This window comes from Rhinolophus sinicus, linkage group LG01, assembly GCF_036562045.2.
Source record: "Rhinolophus sinicus isolate RSC01 linkage group LG01, ASM3656204v1, whole genome shotgun sequence".
NCBI lineage: Eukaryota > Metazoa > Chordata > Mammalia > Chiroptera > Rhinolophidae > Rhinolophus > Rhinolophus sinicus.
The window spans coordinates 90,692,983-90,720,224 of NC_133751.1; positions in this window are offsets into that span (position 1 = coordinate 90,692,983).

Below are 27,242 nucleotides of genomic sequence, written 5' to 3' on the forward strand. Positions count from 1 at the left end.
ACGGGCTGGAGAATGTCTGTTCAACATTCAAGTTATTTCAACTTCAGCTCTCTGAAAATGGCTGATGATATGGCTGTTTTGACTAGACTCTAAAGCTTCATTTCCAACATATTTTCCATAAGTGATTTAGTTGTGAAGACAAGGCTTCTTTTTATTATAGAGCAATACAAACCCTGGGTGTTTGCCTGCATCAACAGTCAGTGGCTATAAGGAATATCTTGCCTTTAAGAACTTCAGGGAATAGTCTTTCTGTGGCCTGTCTTTATTCTCTAAGAAGAAAACTGTTCAAAATGAAACCTCAGTGACTTTATGTTTTTTCCATGCTGCAGAGAGGCTGTTTACAGGTGTCACTATAGATGTAAACTGCTCTGATATCACTGAATCCTGTAAAACAGCTAGTCCTGGAGACTGAGAAAAACAGTCCGATGCTCTTCATCCATACATTATACATATATATACATATATACATATATATATACATATATATACACACACACATATATATACACACACATATATATTTATATATGTATATATATATATACATTTATATATTTATATATGTGTTTATATACTTACGTATATATAAATATATACATATATTTTTGCTGTTTCTGATAATTCAACTAATCTATCAGTAAGTGTTTATTGAACTCCAGCCCACAAAACTGGGCTAAGTAATGCAGGGAATATTAAGAGAAATAGCAGGTTCAAATCGGGCCCCCTGAGAGTGTCTGCAAGTTCTCCTAGCTCCCTTACTCTTTTATCACTTGTTTAGATAAGATTGTATCAGGCAAGGCAGAGACTACAAGTTTGGAGGTATCAACATCTCACCACTAAATCTGGAATTTCTAAATTTTGAATCTCAGGCAGGTACTGATAACTAAATGTATGTGCTTTCTTAGTTTTTAGAGTTGATGGGTGATTTGCAGAAAACATCTGAATACTGTCAACTTTCTTGTTACAGATACTTATATTTAACCATTTTGTTACTACTACACAATCTAAGCTAACAATTTAAGGTATTGTATCTCATCACAAGTATCCAAGAATCATAAGAGACTGTGATTTCCATAGTTACTTAGATACTTTACATGTATAATTTTGTGGAATGTTTATTAATCATAATGAAGAACAAACATTAAAAATAATTGACATATTTTGTTATGAAATGCACATCATTTAGAAGATTTATGCTTTATCTCTGCTTTAACACTAATGATTGTAGGAGTTCTGCAATCGCTTGGAAGTCTTTTTTTCTAAAATGAGGGATTAAACTAGATAACACTTCAGAGTTTTTACCGATTTTATATATTTTTCTTTTTTTTTTTTTTTCTCAGTTGGTCAGAAAGATTTATAATAATCATGGAAACCAGTGGAAATGGCCAAACTTAAGTAGTTACAGTTCAGCCTTGGCTCTTCTAAATCTCCTTCCAAGCTTCACTTCCTGTTGGAAATAGTTCCCATTTATATCTGTATCCCCAATTGGGTAGAAGGCATGTCAGCAGATATATTGGTTAAATAAATTATGATATACAATTCATGGACTATCTGTAGCAATTAGTGACGATATTCTAGGATATTGACTGATAACATAAAACCATGTACATGTTTATGGTAGGCAGAACAATGGCCCCTCAAAGATGTTCATATCCTATTCCCTAAAACCTGGGAATATTTTACCTTACACGGCAAAAGACCCTTTGCATATGTGATTAAAAGTCAAGGATCTTTAGATAGGAAGATAACCCTTGATTATGCCAGTGGGCCCAATGTAATCACAAGGATACTCATAAGGGAAAGAGGAGGTAGGAGAGTCAGAGAAGGACGTGTGACACATAAGCCAGTGTTTGAGTGATGAAACCATGAGTCAAGGAATAAGTGCAGTCCCTAGAAGCTGGAAGAGGTAAGGAACAGATGTTCCCCTAGCACCTCCAGAAGTAACTCCGGGGGGCTGACACTTTCCTTTTAGCCTCATAAGACCCATTTTCAGACTTCTCATCTCCAAACTCTGAGATAACATTGTGATGATGTAAGTCACTAAGTTTGTGGTAATTTATTATAGCAATAACAGAAAATGAACATAATCTTTGAGTTTAAAATATGCTAGAAAACTTAAGTTTGAGGTCAAGTTGGCAGAGGGAGCAACCTTATCTGCCTCCTAGTTCCCCCTAAGTCTTATTGCAATGAGGTACAGAATGTTAAAATCTATAACAGTGAGGAGTACAGTGTTCATACCAGGGGTGGGCCATCAACATGCAAACACAATTAAAATATTTCTGACAGATGGAAAATCAAGACACACATACTGAAAAATCAATAGAAGAAAGTGCAATACAGCACACAAATATGAGGAGGCCAAAGGAGAGGTGGGAGGAGGAATTTTAAAAGCCCATGACTTTGGGACGGATAAGTTTTAAAAGTGGGAGTGAGTAGTGGGACAGAAAACAGGTAGATTCTTTAAAAGGTTTTCTATGGTAAATGTTGCTTGGCCAGTTACCCCTACTTACCCTCCGCCCCCCAACTTAGCTTATACAGGACTTTAGAACCTGGTGTTTCTCTCAAGGAAAAAAATGGAGCTCTGCTTTTAGAAATTGCATTCCTAGAGAAAAATAAGTTTTCTAAGATGATATTAGGACTTCAGAGTCATTTCATCTAATTGTAGGTTTTTAGGGGAGATGTAGGAGAAACACCATGCTTACTTCCAGTCTCCACATACATTTACCAAGGTTTGCCTGCAAGTCTCACAGTTCCCCCGTATTTGTTCAGCTGCCAGTCAGCCTTGTGATTAAGGAAACAGGCTTTTAGAGAAACTAAGCCTCATTACATAGCGACAGAGGGTATCCAGAATACCTGCATATATTGATTAACATGCAAACTGTATTAAAGTATTTCTGACACATTGAAAAGCAAGGCATACACATTGAGAAATTAATCCAAAAAGAGGAAACTGATTCAAACTAACTCCGTTCTTAAATACAGAGGGTGCCAAAAACAAACAAACAAACAAAAATAAAACAACAACAACGTATACACATTTTAAGAAAGGAAAACTGTATTAAAATTGTAATACTCAATATATACTAGTAACAAAAGATGACTACAAGTCACGTTTGACTTCTGCAATTACAAGAGGTGCTCAAAGTGGTTACCGTCAGCGTCCAGACACTTCTGATTAGAGCACACTACTGCTTGAGCAACGTTGACCAAAATGTCCACTTGTATAGCTGTGCATGCCATTTCAATTTCTTCCCGAAGTACCCTGTTTCCTCCAAAATAAGACCTACCTAGATATATTATGCTATATAAGACCCGGTCTTATATTATAATAAAATAAGACCGGGTCTTATATTAATTTTTGCTCCAAAAGACACATTAGATAGAGCTAATTGTCCAGCTAGGTCTTATTTTCGGGAAAACACGGTACCACCAGTGTAGCCAGTTTTCTACAGCACACTACATCCTTTAAGGTCCCCCATAGGTAGAAGTCAAGGGGTGTGAAGTCGGGAGAATGTTCCGAATTTCAAATAACACTTCAAAATGGTCTTGCGCTCCTAAAATGACAACCATGCTTCTGCCATTCTCTTTGACTGTCCTGCCTGTCACATGGTGACTCTAGCATTCACTTGATTAACACCATCTTTTGAGCAAACATCATACTATACATTGCTACTATAATTCAATTCAACTTTGAAAAGTAATACAGTGATAGCATCTCTTAAAATGTGTATACATTTTTTTTGGCACCCCATATGTTAACAGAAAGGCAAAGACACAGGATCGTAGGGAAAACGATACTTCAGATAACAAAGACAAAACTGGGTAAAGTTTTACGTATATACAATTTGTCTCCTCAGAGTTGTTTGATATTATAGAGGCCATAAAATATAAACAAAAAAAGTGTGCAGTAAAAAAGAAAAAAAAAAATTCAGAGACCACAAAAGAAATTTTCAAATTTTGAAAATAAAATGTACAATTTTAATAATTAAATACAATCTGCAAAGTGAAAAAGGTCATTTTAAAAAGCCAAAAACCAGAACAAAATGATTGAATAGATAAAACAGAAAAAATAGAAATTAGGAAATTATCCCCTGACATATTGGAAGAATCTTTCAGGCTAAACAGGGTAAGTAAGGGCCTGGAGAGGTAAATAACAGACACGTAAACTTGGACATAGCCTCATGAAACAGAAAACTAAAAGAGAAGAATCAAAAAAGCATTTAGATCAACAGAAATAAAAAGAGGAGCTTTCAACTAGTATCAAACATTTCTGTAGTTTACCTACAAGAAATTTTAAAATGGTTGTTTATAAATGTTATGAACTCACAATTGGAAATAGTTTTTAGTAACATTTCAATCATTTCAACAATTTTCTAAGCAATTGTTATTAGTATCCTGCAGCTAAATACTTCTCCATAGCACTTGGCCCTGTCTCTCCTCACTTCTTCACAGTGTGCCTCAGCTGCAATCTGGTTCCCAACTAATGTTGCCTCTTGTCTATTACCTAGCTTTGTCCCTCTGTAAACTCGGAAATTCATGTCCAATTTCTCTACAGGTTCCTGATTCCCGTCAGGGAACCTGGCTCAGTTTCACACACCGACCTTCCACACAGTGAATCAGTTCTGAAAGCACACAGACAGCCTATCATATCCTGTCAGCCAGACCAATAACCAAACAGACAGTCCCCTGCAACAGGGAGAAGGAAAAGTCATGCCTTTTGTTTGAAATGACCAAACTCATTTTAATCCTTAAGGTGGATGAAACAAAATTGGTTGAGGAGCAGATTTTTCTTGTTCTAGTTTTTATTTTAGTTTATTCCTTCAGTTATTGAAATTATATACAATTTCTCCTCATGGTATTTCTGTCAACTTCCTTTTAGTCATTCAAAGTGCTCACTATAAAGTGTATTTCTGAGCCATCGGTAGCTACAATTCGTGGCCTATTAATGTCCAGATCGGCAAAACATATTACAGTAGAGATAAGTTGAATGATGATGGATTCAGAAGTGACACTAATGGAAGTGCTTGAAATAAATATAAGATTTGTTGCCTGTCCCATTGACAAAAATTACAGCCATATTGAAAATGAGGTATGCATGTTGTACAAGGCCTCAAAGCCTGAAGAGGTTTTTCATCCTAGGATGATTACTAAATAAATGCTACATGATTTTTAAAATGCAGTCATTCAAGAACATAGGTAAGAAGCTGACATGAAAACTATTATGTGCAGTTTTATGTGTTACTATAGCAATCGCTTCTTACTGTAGATGAATGAGTGGTAGAGACCTCCCCAAGAACAGTTTCTGAATGGACTTGAAGCCTAAAATCAATGTTTACCCATGTTTTTAACAGCACTTTGCTTTCCACATTGATTGAGTTTATTGAAAAACTCCCACTGGCCATTTTAAGTATCAAGTTAAATTGAAAGTCCCCAATGGTGTTACTGAAACCTACAACTAGCAGGCACCCTTGGTTTTCCAGGGAGCCAATGATCCTGGCTATGATCAGTTGTTTAAATCCTTGGCAAGCAGCCACAAAGTTTCTAAAACTAGCTGCTTTCTGGTTTGTTTTCACTGAATACTAATAATTAAAAAAAGCTTTATAGAATGTAATTACAAAGTCTTTACATTAATTCTAGTAATTACATGAGACCGCACCTATTATTAGCTTCTGTTCCTTTCTGCATTACTAGAGGCAAGGGGAGCTCAACATAAAGAGTTTATGCCTAGCTGGGCATGAATTATTTAAATCAAATAAATGGTCATATTGCAAATATGTTCTATTTGAACATCTTTGAAAAAATGAGAGTTTTTGTTTCTTTGTTTAGTGGAAAGAGGCATTAATTTCATAATGGAAATAAAGTTATGTGACCAGGTCAAAGAACACTGAAATGACCAAATACTATTCCCCTGATCTCGTTGTTTTTAAAGATAAAACTACTATTGGAAATAGCAGGAATTCAGATACCAGTAGAACTGGATTCTTTCCTGAACTGCCTCTACCTTAATTTGGAAATAAGCATTCTGTAGAAAAAAGTATGCGTGGTCTTCCTTTACTCTCAGTGTGGTATTTATGGTATTTTGACTAATGCCTACGTACTTAATAATATCATCCTGCTATTACCAACTTAGAATAAGAATGATGAAAAACAGGATTTAGAAGATCTCTTTATATGAGGTCTGACAATTAGGTTCACGAACTCATCCTAAAAAAAGTGTTACATACCTCATTGCTGAATATCACTACGGTCATTTTCAAAGTACTCCCCTTGGGAAGCTATGCACCCATGCAAGCGCCTAGTCCACCCTTCAAAGCAATTTTGGAATTTTTTTTCTGGAATTGCCATCAGAGCTGTCATTGTATTACCCTTGATGTTCTGAATGTCATCAAAATGTCTTTCTTTCAGTATTTCCTTTATCTTTGGGTAAAGAAAGAAGTCATTGGGGGCCAGATCAGGTGAGTAGGGAGGGTGTTCCAATACAGTTATTTGTTTACTGGATAAAAACTCCCTCACAGACAGTGCCATGTGAGCTGGTGCATTGTCGTGATGCAAGAGCCATGCATTGTTGGCGAAAAGTTCAGGTCGTCTAACTTTTTCATAAGCCTTTTTAGCACTTCCAAATAGTAAAGTTTGTTCATTGTTTGTCCAGTTGGCACAAATTCATAATGAATAATCCCTCTCATATCAAAAAAGTTTAGCAACATCGTTGCAATAAGTTCGTGAACTTAATTGTCAGACCTCATATGGCCCTTTCATGATAGCCGTGCATTAAATTACTATTTAGAAATGGTTGTTTCTTTTTATGATATCCATGAGTCCAGTGTAGTGGAGCATAGGCAAATTATTTAATATGTAATATTTATTTATTTATTTGTTTGTTTGTTTGTCTGTTTGTTTTCTCCTATCTTCAAACTATTTGAAATTAAAAGATTTACCATGATATTATCATTGGGTGACAGTAGAAGGTTAATAATTGCAGTGGATATGTGTTTGTTTCTTCCTAAGTACTCATTGTTATGGCTTACTCTTTACCATTGTCCCTCGTTCCTACATGCTATTCCAGGGAGGTTAACCAAACTCCCATCTATGAAAGTAAGCTGAATCTTTGACTATACCAGTCACCAAAATCTATCCCTTAACCACAATATTTGCTTCAGGGATGAGGATGTGATTAAGCTGGTCCAATTGAAGGGTAGCATAGAACCTCTCCTCATAATTCTGACATATATATACTCTCTCTAATCAGGATGATATATTGGAAAGATTACTACAGCCATTTTGCTATAATATGGATGTCAGCCTAAGGATAAACTGATACATGGAGAGAGCAGAGTCCTGGAGACCCCTGGAGCAACTGAGATGGAGCCAAGAGTAAGGCAGTCCTGGATCCCACATTTTTTTCTGGATTTGGTGTGTGTGTGTGCGTGTGTGTGTGTGTGTGTGTGTGTGTATACACCCTTAAATCAGTTTGAGTTGGGTTATATTCTTGTAACCAAGAGTCTTGACTATTATAGTAATCAATAAAGTTAATAAAGAAGTAAGTTACCTGTATAAATAACAAGACATTGTTAAGCCAAAAGTAATAGAGCTTAACAAATATTCTACGATGCACTGGTTCTCAGAGCACCATGGAACACTGATGAACTCCAAGCCCACCACAATCATATCAATAAATTTTAGTTAATACAAAATATGTCTTTTGGATAAAACTGAGTCTATTCATTGTTTTGATGAAAGTTAAATGATTAAGATACTGCTAATGTACTAAATAAATGATATCACATCTAGGCTTAGTCAGTTGCTCTAATCAGGAATTTAAATTCCATGGGTGTTCAGCTATAATTAAACATAGGAACTCTAAACTCAGGAGAACTACCGGTACTGAAAGTACTTCTTTCCATATTTCCATCAATATTAAGGCCTTTTTCAAAGAGCATAATGAATCTTAGAAATATGTTTCTATTGGTGAAATTAATGGCTTGTTAACCATCACAATGAATGTCAGTAATGGTATCTCAGAAAAATTAACAGTATTCAAGATATGTAAATTAACTAAAATAATTAGGAATCACTCATCTTGCATAATAACAGCATAAAATTCTCAGAAAATTTGATTATTAAATTGTTTTGTGTCCAGTCATTGGGTTCAAAAACTTCTAATTTATGTTACCAAGTAAAAGGAAAATAGAGTCTTATCTCTGGAATATTAGCATGTCTACCTTCTGTGAATCTTTCATTCCAGTTGTGGTTGAAGCATCAAAAAGTCAGAGAGCTGGGGTTTCATAGAACTGACTAAATAAATGGTATGAACTATTTTATGTCTACTTGTTAATGTTTGCTCACTAAATTTCTGTATATATGGCTGGAATTGGTCTAAGAATGTATTTCCCTTTAAGCTTGTAGCAAGACTGTAGGGGTAAAACTAATCTTCACCTACCTCATAATTCTCAGAGGTTATCATTATTCAACAAAAAGAACTTAAGCATTGTGTGAAATCAAAATGGCTTGGAAAATGGTATAATACCTACTGTTAAAGCAGTGTTTCTCGGACATAACATTGTGATTCATGCATTTGAAGATATGATTTAGAGTGAGACATAACCTGTTTCAAGACATAGGTAAAATTTATAATTTTGTCAAAGATGATCTAGAGCTAAAAACAGTTATATGCCAATGTTCGCACAAAGCTCTATGGTAACTATATGAAAACAATTAGGCCTGGGATTATACTTTTTTCCCTCAAAGCTATTATTGTATTTATTTTAACTGGTTTTCAATGAATATTTTAATTATATAAATAACACATACATAATTATTCATGGAAAAATATTAAATTATTGTATATAAGAATGAATTCACTACAAATACTGCTTTCAATATCACAAACCTGTCTTAGTGGTTACTAACTTTTTTGTATCTCCCAGAATTGTTTTCTATGTGTTTACACACACACACACACACACACACACACGCATGCACACACATGCAGTTATAGAAAATACAATATTATTTAGGAGGGAAGAAGAAAAGGTATAGAAATATATTATCTTTTCATTTAGCATTGCCTTAGCAAAGTAACGCACATAACTCCAACTTATTGTTTAGTTGAGTCATATTTATGTCTATTGGCCTTTTTTCCTGCTGCAAACAATGTTGTGGTGAACGTCATTGTGATGTCTACAATCGTTAATAGAGGAGGATTTCTTCATGGGTTAAAATAGAAATATTCCTCCTAACCTAAATTCTAAGAATTTGAAGTAGAAATACTGAATCATAGATAATATACATGTAAAATTTTAATAGATATTGCCAATTGTCCTTTAAGTGATTCTCCAGATGATTAAAGGACCTGTTTCCATATACTGACTTCTTTGTCAACACCTGATATTGTCATATTTTAATTGTTTTCTAATTTCTTGGAAGAAATCAGTATTCCATTCACACTTTAATTAGGAATCACACTCTGATTCCTTGCAAGGTTGAAAATGTGTATTGGTGATTGGAATTTCCTCTTTTATGAATTTCCTGTTCAAATTTTTAGTCTAGAAATGCTTTCATAGATACATATAATAATTGCTACATAGCATTAGCAATTAATAATGATTTCTAACTTGCTTGATGTCTTGACACTTGTAATCCCTCTGCTGTATTACTTACCAAAACAATCTAGTGTTCTAAAGGGGAGCTACACAAAATTTATCATGAAGTACTACTAAAATTTAATAAATCATTACTTTTGTAAATTCATATATTTATAATAAAAAGTGCACAACCTTCCTGAAGAGGAAATTATAGCAGGAAATCACTAACATTTTGTTCTTTTTATTATTAATTTTATTTTACATTCAAAAGGCACACAAAGTAATAGTATTTGTTCCCTAAATTTCAAAAAACAAATTGCAGGTATAAAAGCTTGCTTTTTCAGAAAAAAATATCTTATTTGGATGTCAAAAATGGCATTAAAAAAAACACATGAATAATATTCATTGACATTTCATCAATTGTTCAGTAGCATCAAATATGGTTATATAGTTTTCGATATGAACTATTTAAATATTTAGAGTCTGACTTACTTCAGGGTTTTTTTGTTTGTTTTGTTTTTTTCTTTTTCCATGTCTTAAGCAAATGGTTTTTATTGTCCTTGTTTGCAAAATGGGAAAATATTTAGGTCATGTTGTTTTAAATTATTGAATTAAGGATGCAAACAAATTAAGCACTGCCGAAACAGGTTTGAGTAAAAAGGAAGCAAAAACCATACTCATTATATTAAAGAAGGTTAAAGAAAAACACAAGGAAAAATACTTTAGGAAAATAAATGAAAGAATATATTCTCCCTTAACTTTCTTATCTTCCCTAAAAATTCTGGATAACATTTTTGTCTTTTTAAAAGATTTAGATTTTTTTTTTTTTCTGTAAATGTGGATTTGAGGTACATCCTAGCACATTTTATACTAGCATTCCCCTTAAGGCATTTTATCTTTAAGTTTTCTTAGAATATTTCACAAAAGAGACACTAGGCTTACTGAATGTCTTATAGATTTTATATAATATTTATATAATAGGAATTTAAATTTGGGGCATAATTAGGCAATATTTCAAAAGGTTTTATGTCTTTAGTGTTTTGTCTCCTTTTTATAAACAACGTCATTTTGTAAAAAAAAAAAAAAAAGTCCTTTTTTTTAAATACACAAATATAGAAAAATGTCCAATTTCAACCTAAGGCTTTTGTTGCCTCCTGATCTACTGGTTTACATTGTCTAACTACATAACATCATATGAAACATGCTGTTTTCTTTTTGAAAGATGTGGTTTGTTGAGAGTTTAAGCTTATTAATCATTTCCCCACCTCTGCTGTAATATTTGTATTGTTCCCATTGTCTAAGTTTCAGATTATTAAAATAAATGGTAATATTATAGTTTGTTTGAAGAGCATTGCTTTATCAATCATGCAACTATTTATTTATTTATTTATTTATTTATTTATTTATTTATCTATTTATTAATGATGAGCATCTTGGACTGCTCAGAGGAATTTACAAGGAAATGTACTGTTTTAGAACTATTTTAAACCACATAAATAAGTTCCACTCTACAAGTCAATATACCAAGTCGATATCTCTATAGATTTTTCAGGAAAATGATTGGGAGATTTGTGAAAGCAATTTAAATTATCCCTCTCCTTCCATATATTTTGTCTAACTCTCAATAATACACTTGGTTGGAAAATCTTTGATTATGCCAAGAACTTATAGAATAACTAGGAAAGTTACACGAATAGATTTTGAGTTGGACATGGAAAATATAGTTATGAATTAATTGACTACCTTTTAGTTTGACTTAATTAAATAGAAATTTAATACCACTGGGAAAACATTCTCACGTGTACTATAAATTAATACCAAATTATTAGAGGAAATTACAATAATACAATGATGTCTTTATTCTTTCTGCCAGTAAGTATCCAATGATGTCCTAAAAACACATTATATTATCACTGGTGATTGTCCGTCATTAGGAAGTCTTGCTTTTTGGAAAAGATGCTGCAGATACCGGAATGGTGATTCATAAATTCTGGAGAGAGACATTATTGAGTTTAGAAGATAATGTATTATCACATTAAATATCTGGCCTGGAATGAATGGCTAGATTCACATTGTAGATAAAGGAAGCAATATTTTCTAATGTTATGTGTAAATTGTTCTTTCCATAAATTTAGTTCTCATGTAGAATATTCTTGAAAACAGAGTGAAAAAATATACTCTCTCTATGAGTTTTTGCTCCTTAATTGAGCGATTAAAAAAAAGGCATTTTTCCATAATGGGAAATGCTTTTTTTTCCTAATTTTTTCAAAATTAAGTTTCATTTACTTTAATTTTATTTCTGCAGAAGGTAGAGAGAACCTGGGGAAAGTTCATGTTAGAAACTAACATGTTTGCCAAAAATAATTTATATTAATAAAAATAGCATATTATTTTTCAGATTTTTTTCATGCTGGATGTTTAATTACAGCATTGAAAGCAGCAACTTATATTTTCTTTCTCATTCTTATACATGACCTAGTACGTGTGAGAAACTAGAAATGGAAAATGATGACAAAAAAATAGGTTATTTAATATAATCTCCCTGAAATTACAGAGATTAGTACAAATTATATAATTCTGAGTTATGCATTTTGCTTAAATACAGACAGGTAATAACAATTAATCTAAATAAATCCAAAGGCTTAATAGATCACACAAGATCAGAAGGCAAATTCAATTTAAAAGTGGCATCACCATGATTTTGTTTCAGTCAGACTGCTTTCTACTCTTATTTTTGTAGTACTTAAAGAGTTTTCCTATATGAACTATAATTTTGGTATGTTTTTTTGAATGCTGTTCTTTCCCCCAAACTTTTCACTATGTGAAAGACATAAAAATACAATGTTCACTTTAAATGCTCATTCCTTCCATATTTGGGGAGTGCTCAGGCAAAAAATGCCCTTGGGGCAGAAATCTCAATCAACTACTTATTATGTCTCATAAGTCTTATTGCTAAATTTTGAAGAAACAAGGCAGTTAATATGAGCCCAATCTAATAGATCACACTATATAAAAGAGGAGACATGTTTATAAGCAATTAACTATATACTACATGTAAGTATTAATCTCGCATTATGACTGAAGTAGTTATAGAATCATAGGGAAAGAAATAAATTAATCATGAGTGGAAAGCATGAGATTGTTAGTACTTTATAGAAGAGATGATATTTGCTTTGGGCCTTGCAGGGTGATCAGCATTTTGTCAGATGTAGAAAAGGTAGGAAGGGTCTTCTCGGCAGAGGCAGGAGCATGAGTAAAGACATCTAGTACACAAGGCATCTGGGGTCACAAGTCCCATGAGAAGTTGTAGGAAAAGAGGCCAGATTGTGAATGGCCGTGATTTCATTTGGGCAATGGTTAACCATGAAACAAATTACATGTAATAATAGTGATGATAATTACTGTGGAGACTGGAGAGGAAGAGGGGCTAAAAGCAAGGAAACCATTCGGGGCCCACTACAATAATGTCAGCAAGAGATGATTATCAACTGGATAAAGAATTTGAATTAGAGTGATAATGGGTCCTTGGAGGTGTTTTAGACATTACTTTACAGAGTCTAAGGCAAAATTTATTCTAGAGAGTGAAGAAAAGGAATGAGAAATAACATTTATATCTGTTGGATTCCTGGATAGACGAGAATATGTTACGTTAACTAAAATAAGAAATTCAGGATAAAGAACCTGTGAGGTTGAGGAAAAGAGAAAGTCTTCGTAGCTGAAATTGACACACTGTACAAGATTGTGGTTACCCAGGTGAGGAAGGCCAGTTTCAACTGCAAATATACATATGAATTTCATAAAATTGTTTCATCCCACAGCTAGTGCTTTGGGAATCACTGGCATATTAACAACAGTTGAAAAAGGCTAAAATTAAGTATCAATACTTAAGACTAGAAATAAATAAAACGTCTCAGCTGAAAGCTTAGAGGCTTTACCAGGGGCCCACTTCCTTTGTATGCCAGCATTCCCATTTTTCTCCCAACCCTGGGAGACTGCTGAATTCTCTGCTTAGCTTTTGAGGCTCCTAGTGGCTACTTTTGGCCAACTTTCTTGGAATCTTACCCCATATATGTAGCATTGCATTCAGGATACTGACCTTTTTAAGTATTGACCTCGTTGGTAGTCCAAAACCCAACATTTTTCTATATAGCTCAGTGAGATGTGGCAAATTTAGGCTGTTACTTCCTCTACAGTCTCTCTGTCTCTTGCAATAAATAAATTCCCTGACAGGGAAATTTTACAGAAAAATTCAGCTCACCACAATACCTTTTCCTTCTCTCTGAAATATTGGCCACTAAATTCTTGGCTTTTCTTTTTGTTTCTGATAACTTCAAACACTCAGTTTTCTTTTTTTAATGCAATATTTAGATTATTTAGATTCTACATTTTGTCACATGGTGGGAGGATTAGTTTTGTAACAAGGACTGCATCCCAGGCAGGTGTGGAATTCTTCCTCATAACATCTTGTATGAAGCTTTATTAAAACACTATTGCAGTCCTTTTGTTATGTATACACCCTTTCCCCCATGAGACTTATGAACAGAGAATTGTTTATTATTTTCTTGTTTTTAATTCTCCACACATAGCATCTAGTTCAATAAATGATGACTGAATAAATAATTACCCTTCAAAGACTGTATGAAATTTTCTGCGAGTTATAAGGGAAAGATCTTTTGTCCATGAAGGAAAAAAAAGGTGTCTTTATATCCCTCTTAAAGGACTACATCTGACGCCCTCAGACTGCACTTTCCCCATCATTCTGAACTTCCTGATGGTTCCTCCAGTCCGTTCCATGCTGCACCACTGCTTCTTGTCATTAAACTACATTTCATGGATATAAAAGAATCCGTTTTGTTTTTGTTTATCTCTCTATGAAACTCCTTTTCTTTGCTCAAAATCTGACTAAGCAGTATCTCCTCAGTGAAGGGTGTCTAAATGTCCTCCCTATCTTACACTACTTCGATATCTTGCTTTTTTATTGTTATAGTTATTGTCTGTTTACACGCTTGCTTCTTCTGTGGAGATAAGTGACTGTGGAGTCAACATCTAACCATTATCCAAAGTTTTGTGACTAATATTAGCTAATCTCCATGGAGGGCTTGCAGGCTCCGGATAAGAGCTTTGTTTGCATTTTTCCTTTACATTACACATACATACACACACACACACACACACACACACACACACATTATATGTGTAGGTATTAGGTCTGTTTTATATGTGAAAAAACTGAGGTTCAGAAAAGTTAGGGAAATTATTCAAATCTGCAAATACAGCAAGCAACAAATCAGACAAAATAGTCTATATTGTCTCAAAACCCTTGTTTTTAACTTCTATTCCTCCCTCCCACAGCAGTGTCTGGCACCAGGCAGACACTACATAAACGTTGTGGAACAGATAATTCTTATATTAATTGTTGCATCATATTTTCTTACATTATATTGTAATGAGATACAATGTCATAATTATTTTATCATCAAGGTTAACAATTTGTACGTTAATCAACAAACAGTAAATCTGATTCATTTTTAGTTATTTCAGGCAAAACAATGAAAAGACAGTAATGAATCCTTTACTCAAAAGAATCAACTATATGAAAACTAGAATATTTTAATGAGCTAAGCTATATACTAGATCTGTGGTTTTCTTAAAATTATAGAATTTCTAGAGTGAGGGAATGTGTTAGTAATATGTTTTATTTCAGCAATTTGGCAATCTGCATAAGTAAAAGTTAGAGGCAGACTTCATTTGTAACTCAACAAAATCTCCATTAGTGAAATAACATAAGAGATGATGACTTGGGACAAAAAATACATATTGACAATACACGAGGGGCTTATGTTTTAGCTATGCATCCTGAATGTTATTGAACTTTGTATCCACTACATCACATTAGTCATTTGCATTTTATCTGCTGAAAGAACCATTAATATTAAAGATACTAAAATTATTTATTGAGAAATAATCAAAGCTAGGCAGAGGAAAGATTTCCCTTCCCTGTAGACTGAAATAAGAGTTGTATTATCATGAGTTCAACAGAAAGAATCAATTCAGAGAGTGGTGAATTATTGCCTTCATGGAAAATCTACTACATCTAATCATGTATTATGTATTAAAATACAACTTAAGTGTATAACACAAAGGGAGCTAAAGAGCTACAGTATTCCTAGAATCACTTTTGATGCCATTACATTGAGTCACATAGAAAAAAGAGTGGCGACACATGGTATTTGAGGATTAGAACTAAAGAATGTATAATAAATAGAATCACACACTCACACACACACACACACTCACAAACACAAGTTCACACAGTCATATCTTTGCTAATGATTAGCAGATTCTAAGCTTTGTGAAAGGCCAACATGATGGTATCTCTGTTTTCTTTTGTACTGTACCCTTGCACTTCCTCAGGCTGTCTTCTTCCTACCTATTTTGTATCTATTTTAGAAATTTGAACTAATTTTATTCACTCTGAGAACTAATTCACTCAAGTATATTAGAAAATGCTTTCTAAAGTAAATAGTAATAGTCTGATTATTTAACTCCGTATTTTATATTTTTATCAACAAATCCAAAATCTGCTTTTATGAAGAGATTAGGAAGCTACATATCAACACTGTTAGTAGTAGTTCTGAAAATATCACACAAACTGACACCAGATTTATTTTCAAAGGTAACTTACTGGGTGTAGTGGAAGTTTTGAAAAGAAAGATCAAAGAAATAACCCATGTATATAGATATCCTAAGTGCTTTCACTGCTTGCATTAGTTGTATTGCATACACATACACACATACAATAGGCCACTGAGGAAGGTGACCTGAAAGTAATCATCACTTCCTCAAGGATGCTGGAGTGTGTGGGGGTGGAAGCAGGGAATCTCAAACAATAATTGTTAATTAGAAATTTAATCTCCATAATCTACTCAATTTATCAACTTCGCATAAAAGACAGTTCACTGACACTAGGATATTATTTGTGATAAATGCTGTAAGAAAACAACAAAATATCAGTATTTCAACCCTAAAACAAAAATTTATTTTTTTCAATAATGAAATTTTTCTTATACTCAAAACACATAAAAAGTGCTTTCTAAATCATCAAAGATATACATATATATGTGTGTGTATATATATATATATATATATATATATATATATAATACACAGGGTGTCACAAAATGTATACACATTTTAAAAAGGAAAAAAACTATTAAAATTTTAATAATATATACCAATGACAAAAGAAGAATACAAGTCACATTTGACTTCTGCAATTACAAGAGGTGATTAAAGTGGTTACCATCAGCATCCATACACTTCTGATTATGGCGAACTACGGCTTGAGCAATGTTGACCATCTCTTAAAATGTGCATGCACTTTTTTGGCACCTCTAGTATATACAAAGTCAGACAATTAAGTTCACAAACTTGTAGTAAGATGTTGCTAACCTTTTTTGATATCAGCGGGATTATTCGTTATGAATTTATACCAACTGGAAAACAGTTAACTAAGTTTACTACTTGGAAGTGCTGAAAGGCTGCATGAAAAAGTTACACAACCTGAACTTTTCTCCAACAATTCATGGCTCTTGCATCAAAACAATGCACCAGCTCACATGGCTCTGTCTGTGAGGGAGTTTTTAGCCAGTAAACAAATAACTGTATTGGAACACCCTCCCTACTCACCTGATATGGACTCCAATGACTTCTTTCTTTACATAAAGATAAAGGAAATATTGAAAGAAGACGTTTTGATGGCATTTAGGACATCAGGGGCAATACAACGAGAGCTTGATGGCTATTCCAAAAAAAGAGTTCCAAAATTGCTTTGAAGGGTGGACTAGGTGCTGGCATTGGTACAAAGCTTCCCAAGGGGAGTACTTTGAAGGTGACCTTAGTGATATTCAGCAATAAGTTATGTAGCATTTTTTTTCTAGAATGAGTTCGTGAACTTAATTGTCTGACCTTGTATAAACAGATGTTCACTGTCCTATGGAGGGAGTTACTTTTGTTTTATTTATTTATAAATCAATGATATTTATATAGTAACTCTGACTAAACCAGAAGAGTGAAACAACAAATCAGCAATACCAAAATCAGTCTTAATAAATGTTAGCTTATAATACAAGAGCATTACAATATTTGCTAAGGAATTATACACACTTGCCATTTTCTCTCTAGTTCAACTCCCTATGAGAAAACAATTAAGGTTACATCAGAAACTTCAGAGTATGACTATGGTGACTCCATTTCCTAAATATCATCACTAGGCCAAAGCTAGGAACAATTATGAGAAAACCAATACAAAGAAATCAATTAAGCAAAATCAATCAATCAGTCAATCAATCAATCAATCAATCAATAAAATATGGTAAGTCAAGTGTCTTTCTTCCTCGAAGCACTACTATCTCAACTGGTTGTAGCTGGAGTGTGAAGTTTGGTCTGACTGTGACTTCCTTTTAGCAGACCCTTTATTTTGGAAGGTGGAGCCAGACTGAGGCATGATACAAGTTTTAAGGTAGACATGTCAGGTACAGACTGTGTTTCTTAAATAAAAGAATCCTAGAGTTTGAAAAATCACAGAAATAACATCATACCATTAGTTTCCTAAAGCTAATTAATAACAGTGTGTTAACATAGACATACATATTAGTGAAATTTGCAACACAAATATCATATCTTTTAGCTATGAAAACTTTACAACGGCCCTATATTACAAATGGGGAATGATGTCTCTAAAGTAAATACATAGTTTTTATACTTTATGACTGATCATAAACAAACAAAAAAAAGGATAAACTAAATGTATTAAATCATACTTAAATCATACAGTGAGATTATTTAAGAGTAGAACATATGGTAAGACATGAAGATAGAAATTCCTTATTATGGTTGTATATTTTCATAACTGCTTCAAAATGTTTCTCTAATTTTTTGCATATTTGAAAATTTGGTCTTAGTTCTTCCTTGTGGCATGTATTTCATGGTGCTAATACTTAATACAATCACAAAAGGTAACTTAATAGAGACTAAGGCTGTCCGTTTATGCTTCTAAGTTTTCCACCTGCATTTTTTTATTGAACCTCTAAAAGTAGACAGAATGTTAGCTTCAGTTTTTTACTAGCTTCATTTCGTAATTACTAGATATAAGTCCACAATGTCCTAAACATTGTATACTATTAATTCTGAAACCTCATAACTACCCTATGAGACATATAATATATTTTTATTTTACAGTGTATCTTGTCTAAATTAAAAAAGCCAGTGAATGTAACTATCCAGCCAGCTTGGCTGTAAAATCTATACTCTTAAATGTTACTCTAGGTTCCAGTCAAGATAGGTAAATACTGTCCTTACCTTCTCTCATGACCATATCAAAATTACATCTAAACTACAAAACAATTGTCATTCAGAATCACCGGAAATTTTGCTGAACAGAAGCCCTTCAACTCAGGACACACAGAAGAAGCCACTTTGAGACTAGTAGGAGGGACAGAGATGTGGAATGGGCTGGTACCACACCTACACATGACCATTAAAGATCAGGAGGGATATGATTGTGGTGGTCCCCCCTGAAGAAACAAGAGGTCCCAGCACCACACCAGGATGCCAACCCAGAGTTCCAGTGCCAGGGAAAGAAGTCCCCATAATTTCTGGCTGTGAAAACCAGCAGATATTGTGGCTGAGTGAGACAGAGGACAGCTAGGGTCTCAGGTGCTCCTCTTAAAGGGCCCACACATGGATTTACTCATTGACAGAATCACTGCTTCTGAGCTCCAGTGCCAGGGAAGCAGCTGGTAAGGCAACAGGGACATATGGGATGAGGAGAACTGAGTAGTCTGTCTTCAGGACAGAGGTTGGAGGGGCAGCTTTCTTCTGGTGAAGGAGCTGTTGGAAGCCATGGTTTCTTTGTTGAGCCCTCCCCCTTCCAAGTGTGCAGATACAAATGGCTACCATATCTGAGTTTCCATCAAACTGGCTGATATCATTCCTTCACCCTGCCCTGGTGATTCGAGACCCCGCTCCACCCAACTTTCCAGCACACCCAAGGCACTTTCAGTGGCTTTTTTGTACAAATTGCTTGCCTTGGCTCATGCTGGAGACTTTCCTAGGGTCAAAGATTCACAAAACCCAGGCAAGCAACATCTGGCTTGCGTGTGTTCTGTATCTCTGGCTGAGTAGCCCTAAGCCTGGCACTAGTAACAGACAGCCTTTGTTTGCACCTTGGCTTCCTGAGACATTTCTAAGCACAGCACAGGCGGCAGTCATCTGTGGGTTGCTTTGTGGCTTCTGCCAGGTGACCATAGGTGGGGCACCAGCTGTAGCTGAACTTGACCTGCTGTGGGTCACTTCCATGTGACCCTGGGGCTGGTATGCCCAGTGACCAGCTTCCAAATGAGCTGGAGCATCACCCAGCCACCTCCAAGGAGGACACACACCAAGGGGTGGATTGGGCAGGCACCAGAGCCCTGATGAGGTAGAACCTGCTCTGTAGGGTCAGCCTTTGCACCACAACTCCTCCAGTATAGTCACAGCCAGTTCTCACAACCAATCAGACTGGAGGTCAACCTGTTTCACTAATATTCAAATAGCAACCAAGGCTCAATTACAAGAGAAGGGCACACACAACACACACAAGGGACACACCTGGAATGTGTGTCTCAGGTGACCAGGAAGACTGCACCTGCCACTGAGCTCAACAGCACACCTACTACATAAGGCCACTCTACTAAGACCGGGAGATGTTGCAGCCCTACCTAATATATAGAAACAAACACAGAGAGGCAGCCAAAATATGGAGACAAAGAAACATGGCCTAATTAGAAGAATAGAACATAGCTCCAGAAACAGAACTAAACAAAATGGAGACAAGCAATGTACCAGACAAAGTTCCAAACACTGGTTATAAGGATGTTCATTGACCTCAGGGAGAACTTCAACAGAGAGATAGGAAAATAAAAATGAAGACAGAAAACATAAAAACAAACAAACAAATAAACAACAAAACAGAAATAAAGAATACAATAATGGAAATGAAGACCATATTAGAGGGAATCATATTAGAGGAAGCAAAGGATCAATGAGTGATTAAGAAGATAAGGTAGTAGAAAACACCCAATTAGTACAGCAAACTTAAAAAGAATCCAAAATAATGAGGAGAGTTTAAGGGGCCTCAAGCATACCAACATTTGTATCATAGGAGTACCAGAAGGAGAAGAGAGAGAGCAAGGAATTGAAAACCTATTTGAAAAATAATGACAGAAAACTTCCCTAACTGGGTGAATGAAATAGGCATACAAGCCCAGGAAGCCCCAAGAATCCCAAACAAAATGAACCCAAAGAGGCCAGCACCAGGACCCATCATAATTAAAAAGTTAAAGGTTAAAAACAAAGCAAGAATCTTAAAAGCAGTAAGAGAAATGCAGTTAGTTACCTACAAGGGAGCTCTCCTAAAACTATAAGCTGTTTTCTCAACAGAAACTTTGCAGGCCAGGAGGGATTGGCAGGAAATGTTCAAAATGATGAAAAGCAAGAACCTACAACCAAGATTTCTCCACCCAGCAAAGCTGTCATTTAGAATTGAAGGACAGATAAAGAGCTTCCCAGACAAGGAAAAGGTAAAGGAGTTCATCATCACCAAACCAGTATTACAAGGAATCTTAGAGGGACTTCTTTAAGATTAATTAATTAATAATAATAATAATAATAATAAATACTAAAATGGCAATAACTACATATCTATCAACAATCACTTTCAATGTAAATGGATTAAATGCTCCAATCAAAAGAGAGGGGGACTGAATGAGTAAGAAAACAAGACCATTGCATATGCTGCCTACAAGAGACTCACTTCAGATCAAAACACACACAGATTGAAAATAAAGGGATGGAAAAAGATATTTCATGAAAATAGAAACAAACAAACAAACAAAAAAGCTGGGGTAGCAATATTTATACCAGACAAAATGGACTTTAAAACAAGACTGTAACAAGAGACAAAAAAGGAGGACCTAGTAATCCCATTTCTGGGTATATATATGAGCAAACCTGAAATGCTACTTTGAGGGGACAGGTTCATTCATATGTCCATTGCAGCATTATTTACAGTAGCTGAGATATGAAGGCAACCTGGGTGTTTCTCAATGGATGAATAGATAAAGAATAGATGTTACATAAATACAATGGAATATTATTCCACAGTAAAAAATAACGAAATCTTGCCATCTGTGACAACATGGATATACTTAGAGGATATTACGCTGTGTGTAGTAAGTCAGACAGCAAAACACAAATGTCATATGATTTCACATATAAGTGGAATCTAAAGAATAAAATAAACAAATGAAACAGAAAGAAACTCATAGATACAGAGAACATTTTTGTGGTTGTCAGGTGGGAGGGGATTGGGAATGGGTGAAAAAGGGGCAGGGATTAAGTACAAATTGGTTGTTACACAGTAGTCATGTAGATATAGGATATAGCATAAAGAATATAGTCAATATTATTGTAATAACTATGTATGGTGTCAGATGGTTACTAGATTTATCAGGGTGATAGATGGGAGGGGTGTTGAGGGCAGGGTGAAAAAGGTCAAGAGATTAAGAAGTACAAATTGGTAGTTATAAGTCATGGAAATGTAAAGTAAAGCTTAGGAATATATTTAATAAAATGGGAATAACTATGTGTAGTGCCAGGTAGGTACTAGATTAGTCAGGGGGATCATTTCCTAAATTATAAAAATGTTTAACCACTATGCTGTACACCTGAAATTAATACAAAATAATACTGAATGTCAAGTTTAACTGAAAAATTAAAAAAGGGGGAAACATAAAGAGGAGTTAGAGGTTCAAAGTTCCAGGTATGACAAATACCTGGGAATGTATATTTCCTGCAGAATAGGAAATATAGTCAATAATATTGTGATAACATAATATGATGTCAGCTGGTTGCTGGACTTCATAGTGATTACTTCTTTAGCATAGGAGATATAATCAATAATATGGAAATAATTATGTATAGTGCCAGGTGGGTACTGTTGAATAACTATGATGTACTTGTACACCCAAAACTAATATCATATTGTATGTTAGCTACATTTTAATAAAAACCTTTAAAAAACGTTACTCTAAAGAGCTTGCATTAGTAACTACCATTTATATAGCATATACTATGTAGACATATGTTTTAATTATATTTCCCTTTTATTTTTTGTATCTTCCTAATTCTACAAATTTAGATATTGAGAGTTAGAGATTTCAAGTTCATGTGATTTGGTAAAAGTCCCAGTAACTATCCCAGTTCCTGGCAACAAATAGATTTTTTTTTTTTAAGTTTAACAATTAAATGAATCAGTACATGAATGATTTTTAAAAACTGAGTTACTAAAGAAAAACACATTTATTGTCATGAAGTTTTTCTTATGTTAATTGCTAAATTAAATTCTGCAGTCTTTTCTTCATACTTTGAAAACTTTATACAAACCGCTGCAGAGAAAGAATGGGCATGTAGAGCTGTGAGGATACGGCAGCACTCCATGGAAATAATACATTGAAACTAGTTCCGAGATCTGAACTGCTACACAGACTGTTATAATAAAATTATATGGACTGAAGTGCTTTAGGGTAAGAATATTCAGTCTAGTTCAATTGTAAGGACATACTTTGGCAGGCAGACAAACACCACTGTAACCTGGAATGCAAGTGCCATGAATCCAATTTAAATGTCAGTAGATTTCACCTAGGCTAAATTACTAAAAATAGATTTTGTTGAGGAGGCAGGTAATTGTGAGAAAGAACTAATTTTATGATAAAATAGTTGCACACCTTTGGGGGACAATAACTAAAATAATTGTCCTCACAGGTTAATATTATAAAATATAAAAGAATGCATTAGTATAAAAGACCCCCATGCTATGTGATAATTAAACATTGAAGAGTGAAGAAATAAAGTTATTTATAACATATTCATTAGACCTTAAAATTCATGACTGGAAAAATGTTCAATTTTAATAATAATGAAGTAACAAAACAAAATGGAGAAGAATTGTAACCCCATGCTGTTTGCCCCTTAATTTCCCAAGTTCTCCTTCTTAAGGAGAATGTGGCATCATGTAAGTAAGATTCATCTCCACTTTAAGTCAGTAATAGTCCATTAAGAGGTTGTTAAGTATCACGGGTTATCTCAAAGCCTTGCAGCCAACACATCTCCCCAGAGATTAGGCTTATCATTCTACAAATATCTTTAAAATTCAGTTCCAACCATGCTTCCTCAAAATCAAGACCATGAATCTGCATTGCACTTTATAGATTGCAAGAAAGGTGAGGAACAGTTTACCAAGCTCATGGACTTATAATCAGTTTTAGTAGGAGAGTAAGATCCTCAGACAGACAACTGTTCTAATATATTTAATCAGGACTGTTAATACCTGAGCACAAACCAAAAAGTGAGATAAAATTTTTAATGCAGTGTACTGATGCAGTGTAGCTGCATATATGAATAGTCTTCAAAATGAATGTTCTTTAGGTTTTACATTAGTGTAAACTAAATGTCATTAAATGTTTAATTAGGGAAAATAATTTAATTTCTTCGCATATAACAGAATGAAGTCTATAAAAATGTTTTAGTTTTTTCTACTTGTAGGATACCATGTGGATTTCCAACTGTACATTCTATCATAGGGTATAAGTAGATATTAAGGTGCTTAGACACTTCCTATGGGAGATAAGGGCAGAGAATAACTGAGAAGAATGAAAACAACACTACTATTAATTTGACAAGTGCAGTAGTCTAATTGGCTAAGGACTCTTTTAGACAGGACAGATTCACTTTCAAAAGAATTTGTAAATGTGGGTAATATATTTTTAATTTAAAAATAACACAAGACAATTATGTTTACGTTACGATATGGATTTATAATGTTTTTTTAAATCATTTAATTTTTCTTCTTGTTTTTCAGGAAAAGTAGACCAACATAAAGTAGAAAAAAAAATATTTGGAAATGTGTTTAGAGGCTTTATATTTATTTTTTACAAAAACAAACAATATATGCACGCTACTGCTCTGAGTTGTAAATTACTCATTAATCATTTTTATAAGAAAGACGGAAAAACTTCTGTGTCATTGTATTCAGATAAAGAAAACCTATCATATTGCTCTGATAAATAATAAACATAATCATAAATTCTGCAGCACTAACATAAATCATTTGAGTAAATTATTCTTTTAAATGTAATATATGTGTTCAAAATATAATGTTAGCTATTCTACAATTAAATTGCCGATTTTTCTTTTTAAATGAAGCTCATATTTTCATATACTTACTTTTATTTATACAAAGTAATCCTTGATGCTGAAACATACATTTCAATATGAACATTCTGTTTTTCCCATTGAATATTACTTATGATTTTCTTAAATAAAATATGAGTGCTATATTATATTAAAGCATGTTATTTTCACTACACCTTGTAATTGGCATTTCACAATAAAGTGAATGAGTGTTTGCTATTATTTTATACTAAAATAAACAATAATTCTTTCAGCAATATACTTCCTGTTTTATTTATTTTCAGTTTTGTCCCTACTTGTAAACATTACTGTGTAGGCTAGATAAAAACTTAAAGTGTTTTTTTTTTTCTTTTTTACTTAAATACCTTGATTTGTAAGTTAAATTCAAATCTAAATGTGGTTCATGCACAATTTTAGCAGTTCTCTTTTAATTCTTTATAGCAATTAGTTTTGCATCAGTTATTGTTTTAAATACTCTATAATTAAATATCTTGTCTGACTATATGACATTAAAATAATGAGAGATCATGAGCTAGTTAATACTTTCCAGACATTTTCTACAGCTATTTTTCTTAATAAGATAACAGAGTCAAATAAATTTTTTTGATAAAATTCGATTAATAAGTATATTCATAAAGAATGACTTTGCTACTAAAATTCTAAATAAACTGAGAATTTGTTGTTTATTTTTGTAATGGTTTACCAGTAGTTGTCATTTAAAAAATTTTAAGTGGTATCCATTTTTTTTTATGAAGTATACTACAGTGATAATAAGCTTCAATGCCTTCACAATATCTCTTCCTCTGATTCACTCTTTCAGTCAGATGTCTTACCTAACCTTAAAAAAAAGAATACTTATGTAAGAACATCATTTTTTCTATTGTCTCCTGAATATTCTGATGGAGAAGAGCTTATCTGCTGTATTAGCAAGATGTAACTTGATGAGCTTCCCAAGACCTCTAGTGAAATGAATTTGTCAGAAATACCTTTTGCTTCTTACAGAATAGCAGCATATTTCTTTTCTCCCAAATTACTCCGTATTCTTTCACACACTATACATTGAGCTACTGTGCACATAAAGACTGGAGTTTTTATTAATGACAATTCTGGACACTAAATATAGGTTAAAATGACTTATGCAGTATCATAGCAACCAAAGTTTTAAACTAAAGCAATCAGAATAGCTATTCAAACAAGTATATCAGATCAAATGACAGTAACAAATCACCACCAAACTTGCTCAGTTTCCATTTCATGAAGAGAACCCCACACAGAGGCAATTTTCAGTCCCTGGATTTCAACTACCCCACTCCTGGATTCTAGAATGATGGAAAGTACAAAGCTGAAACTTTATGTCTCCAACCATGGTCTAATTTAAAATTGAGGATTTAACCGATACACATATGCCAAAGTAGCCACTATATTTTTTATTACTAGACACAAGGGGAGAAAAAAATATAATGTCAAAAAACAAAAAACAAATAAACAGAACCTTCAATGTAACAATGCCTATTATTGGGGGAAAACAAAAACATAAAGGGAAAAGTGGCTATGGAGCAAAAATGCTTCACTCTATTCGTCGTAGGACTATAGTTTGTACATATTGTTTTGCAATCCATGCTTTACAAATTAAACATCCTTTCAGAAAATAACTATAAATACATGGACAGCCAAAAGAAGGAGACATGGAGGAAGAAGTGCATAAGATAAAAGTAATGAAACCATTCCAAAACGAAGTTAACAACTGAGGGTGGCCATAGCTCTTTAGAAGCAAGGAAAATTGTCTCATTTCCAATATGTCTTGAGTAATAAAAACAAAACGAGTATTGTTTCAATTTTCCTTTTCTGACTCTCTAGAGACTCAGATACATCTGCTACCTTATTTTGGAATAACATACGGTGGCATAATTACCAATGATTAACCAGTCACAAATAAACAAGTACCTTAAATTGTATCTGTTTGGATGCTATTATTTTCTATTTAAACAAAAATATTCAAATCAACTCACATATCAACATTACTGAGAAAGTAAATTTGTTACCATGACATATTTTGTATAAAGAGTTGTTAATATTTTACAAGATAGAACATTGATACAAATATATTACCAAGTACTTACTAAAATAATTTATATGTGCTAGAAAAATATGAAAAATTAACGTGAGATTCCAGAGACACAAATAACCAGAGGAGGGAGTCACAGAGTCCACTGACGAAAGAGGAAAGAAAAATGGCAGGCTGATAATAAATTTTGTTGATCTTCTGTCTTTAATGAAACCTTTCTCAACTTTATGAAGATCAGACAATTAAGTTTGATAACTCATCCTGGAAAAAGTGGTACATACCTCATTGCTGAATATCACTGCAGT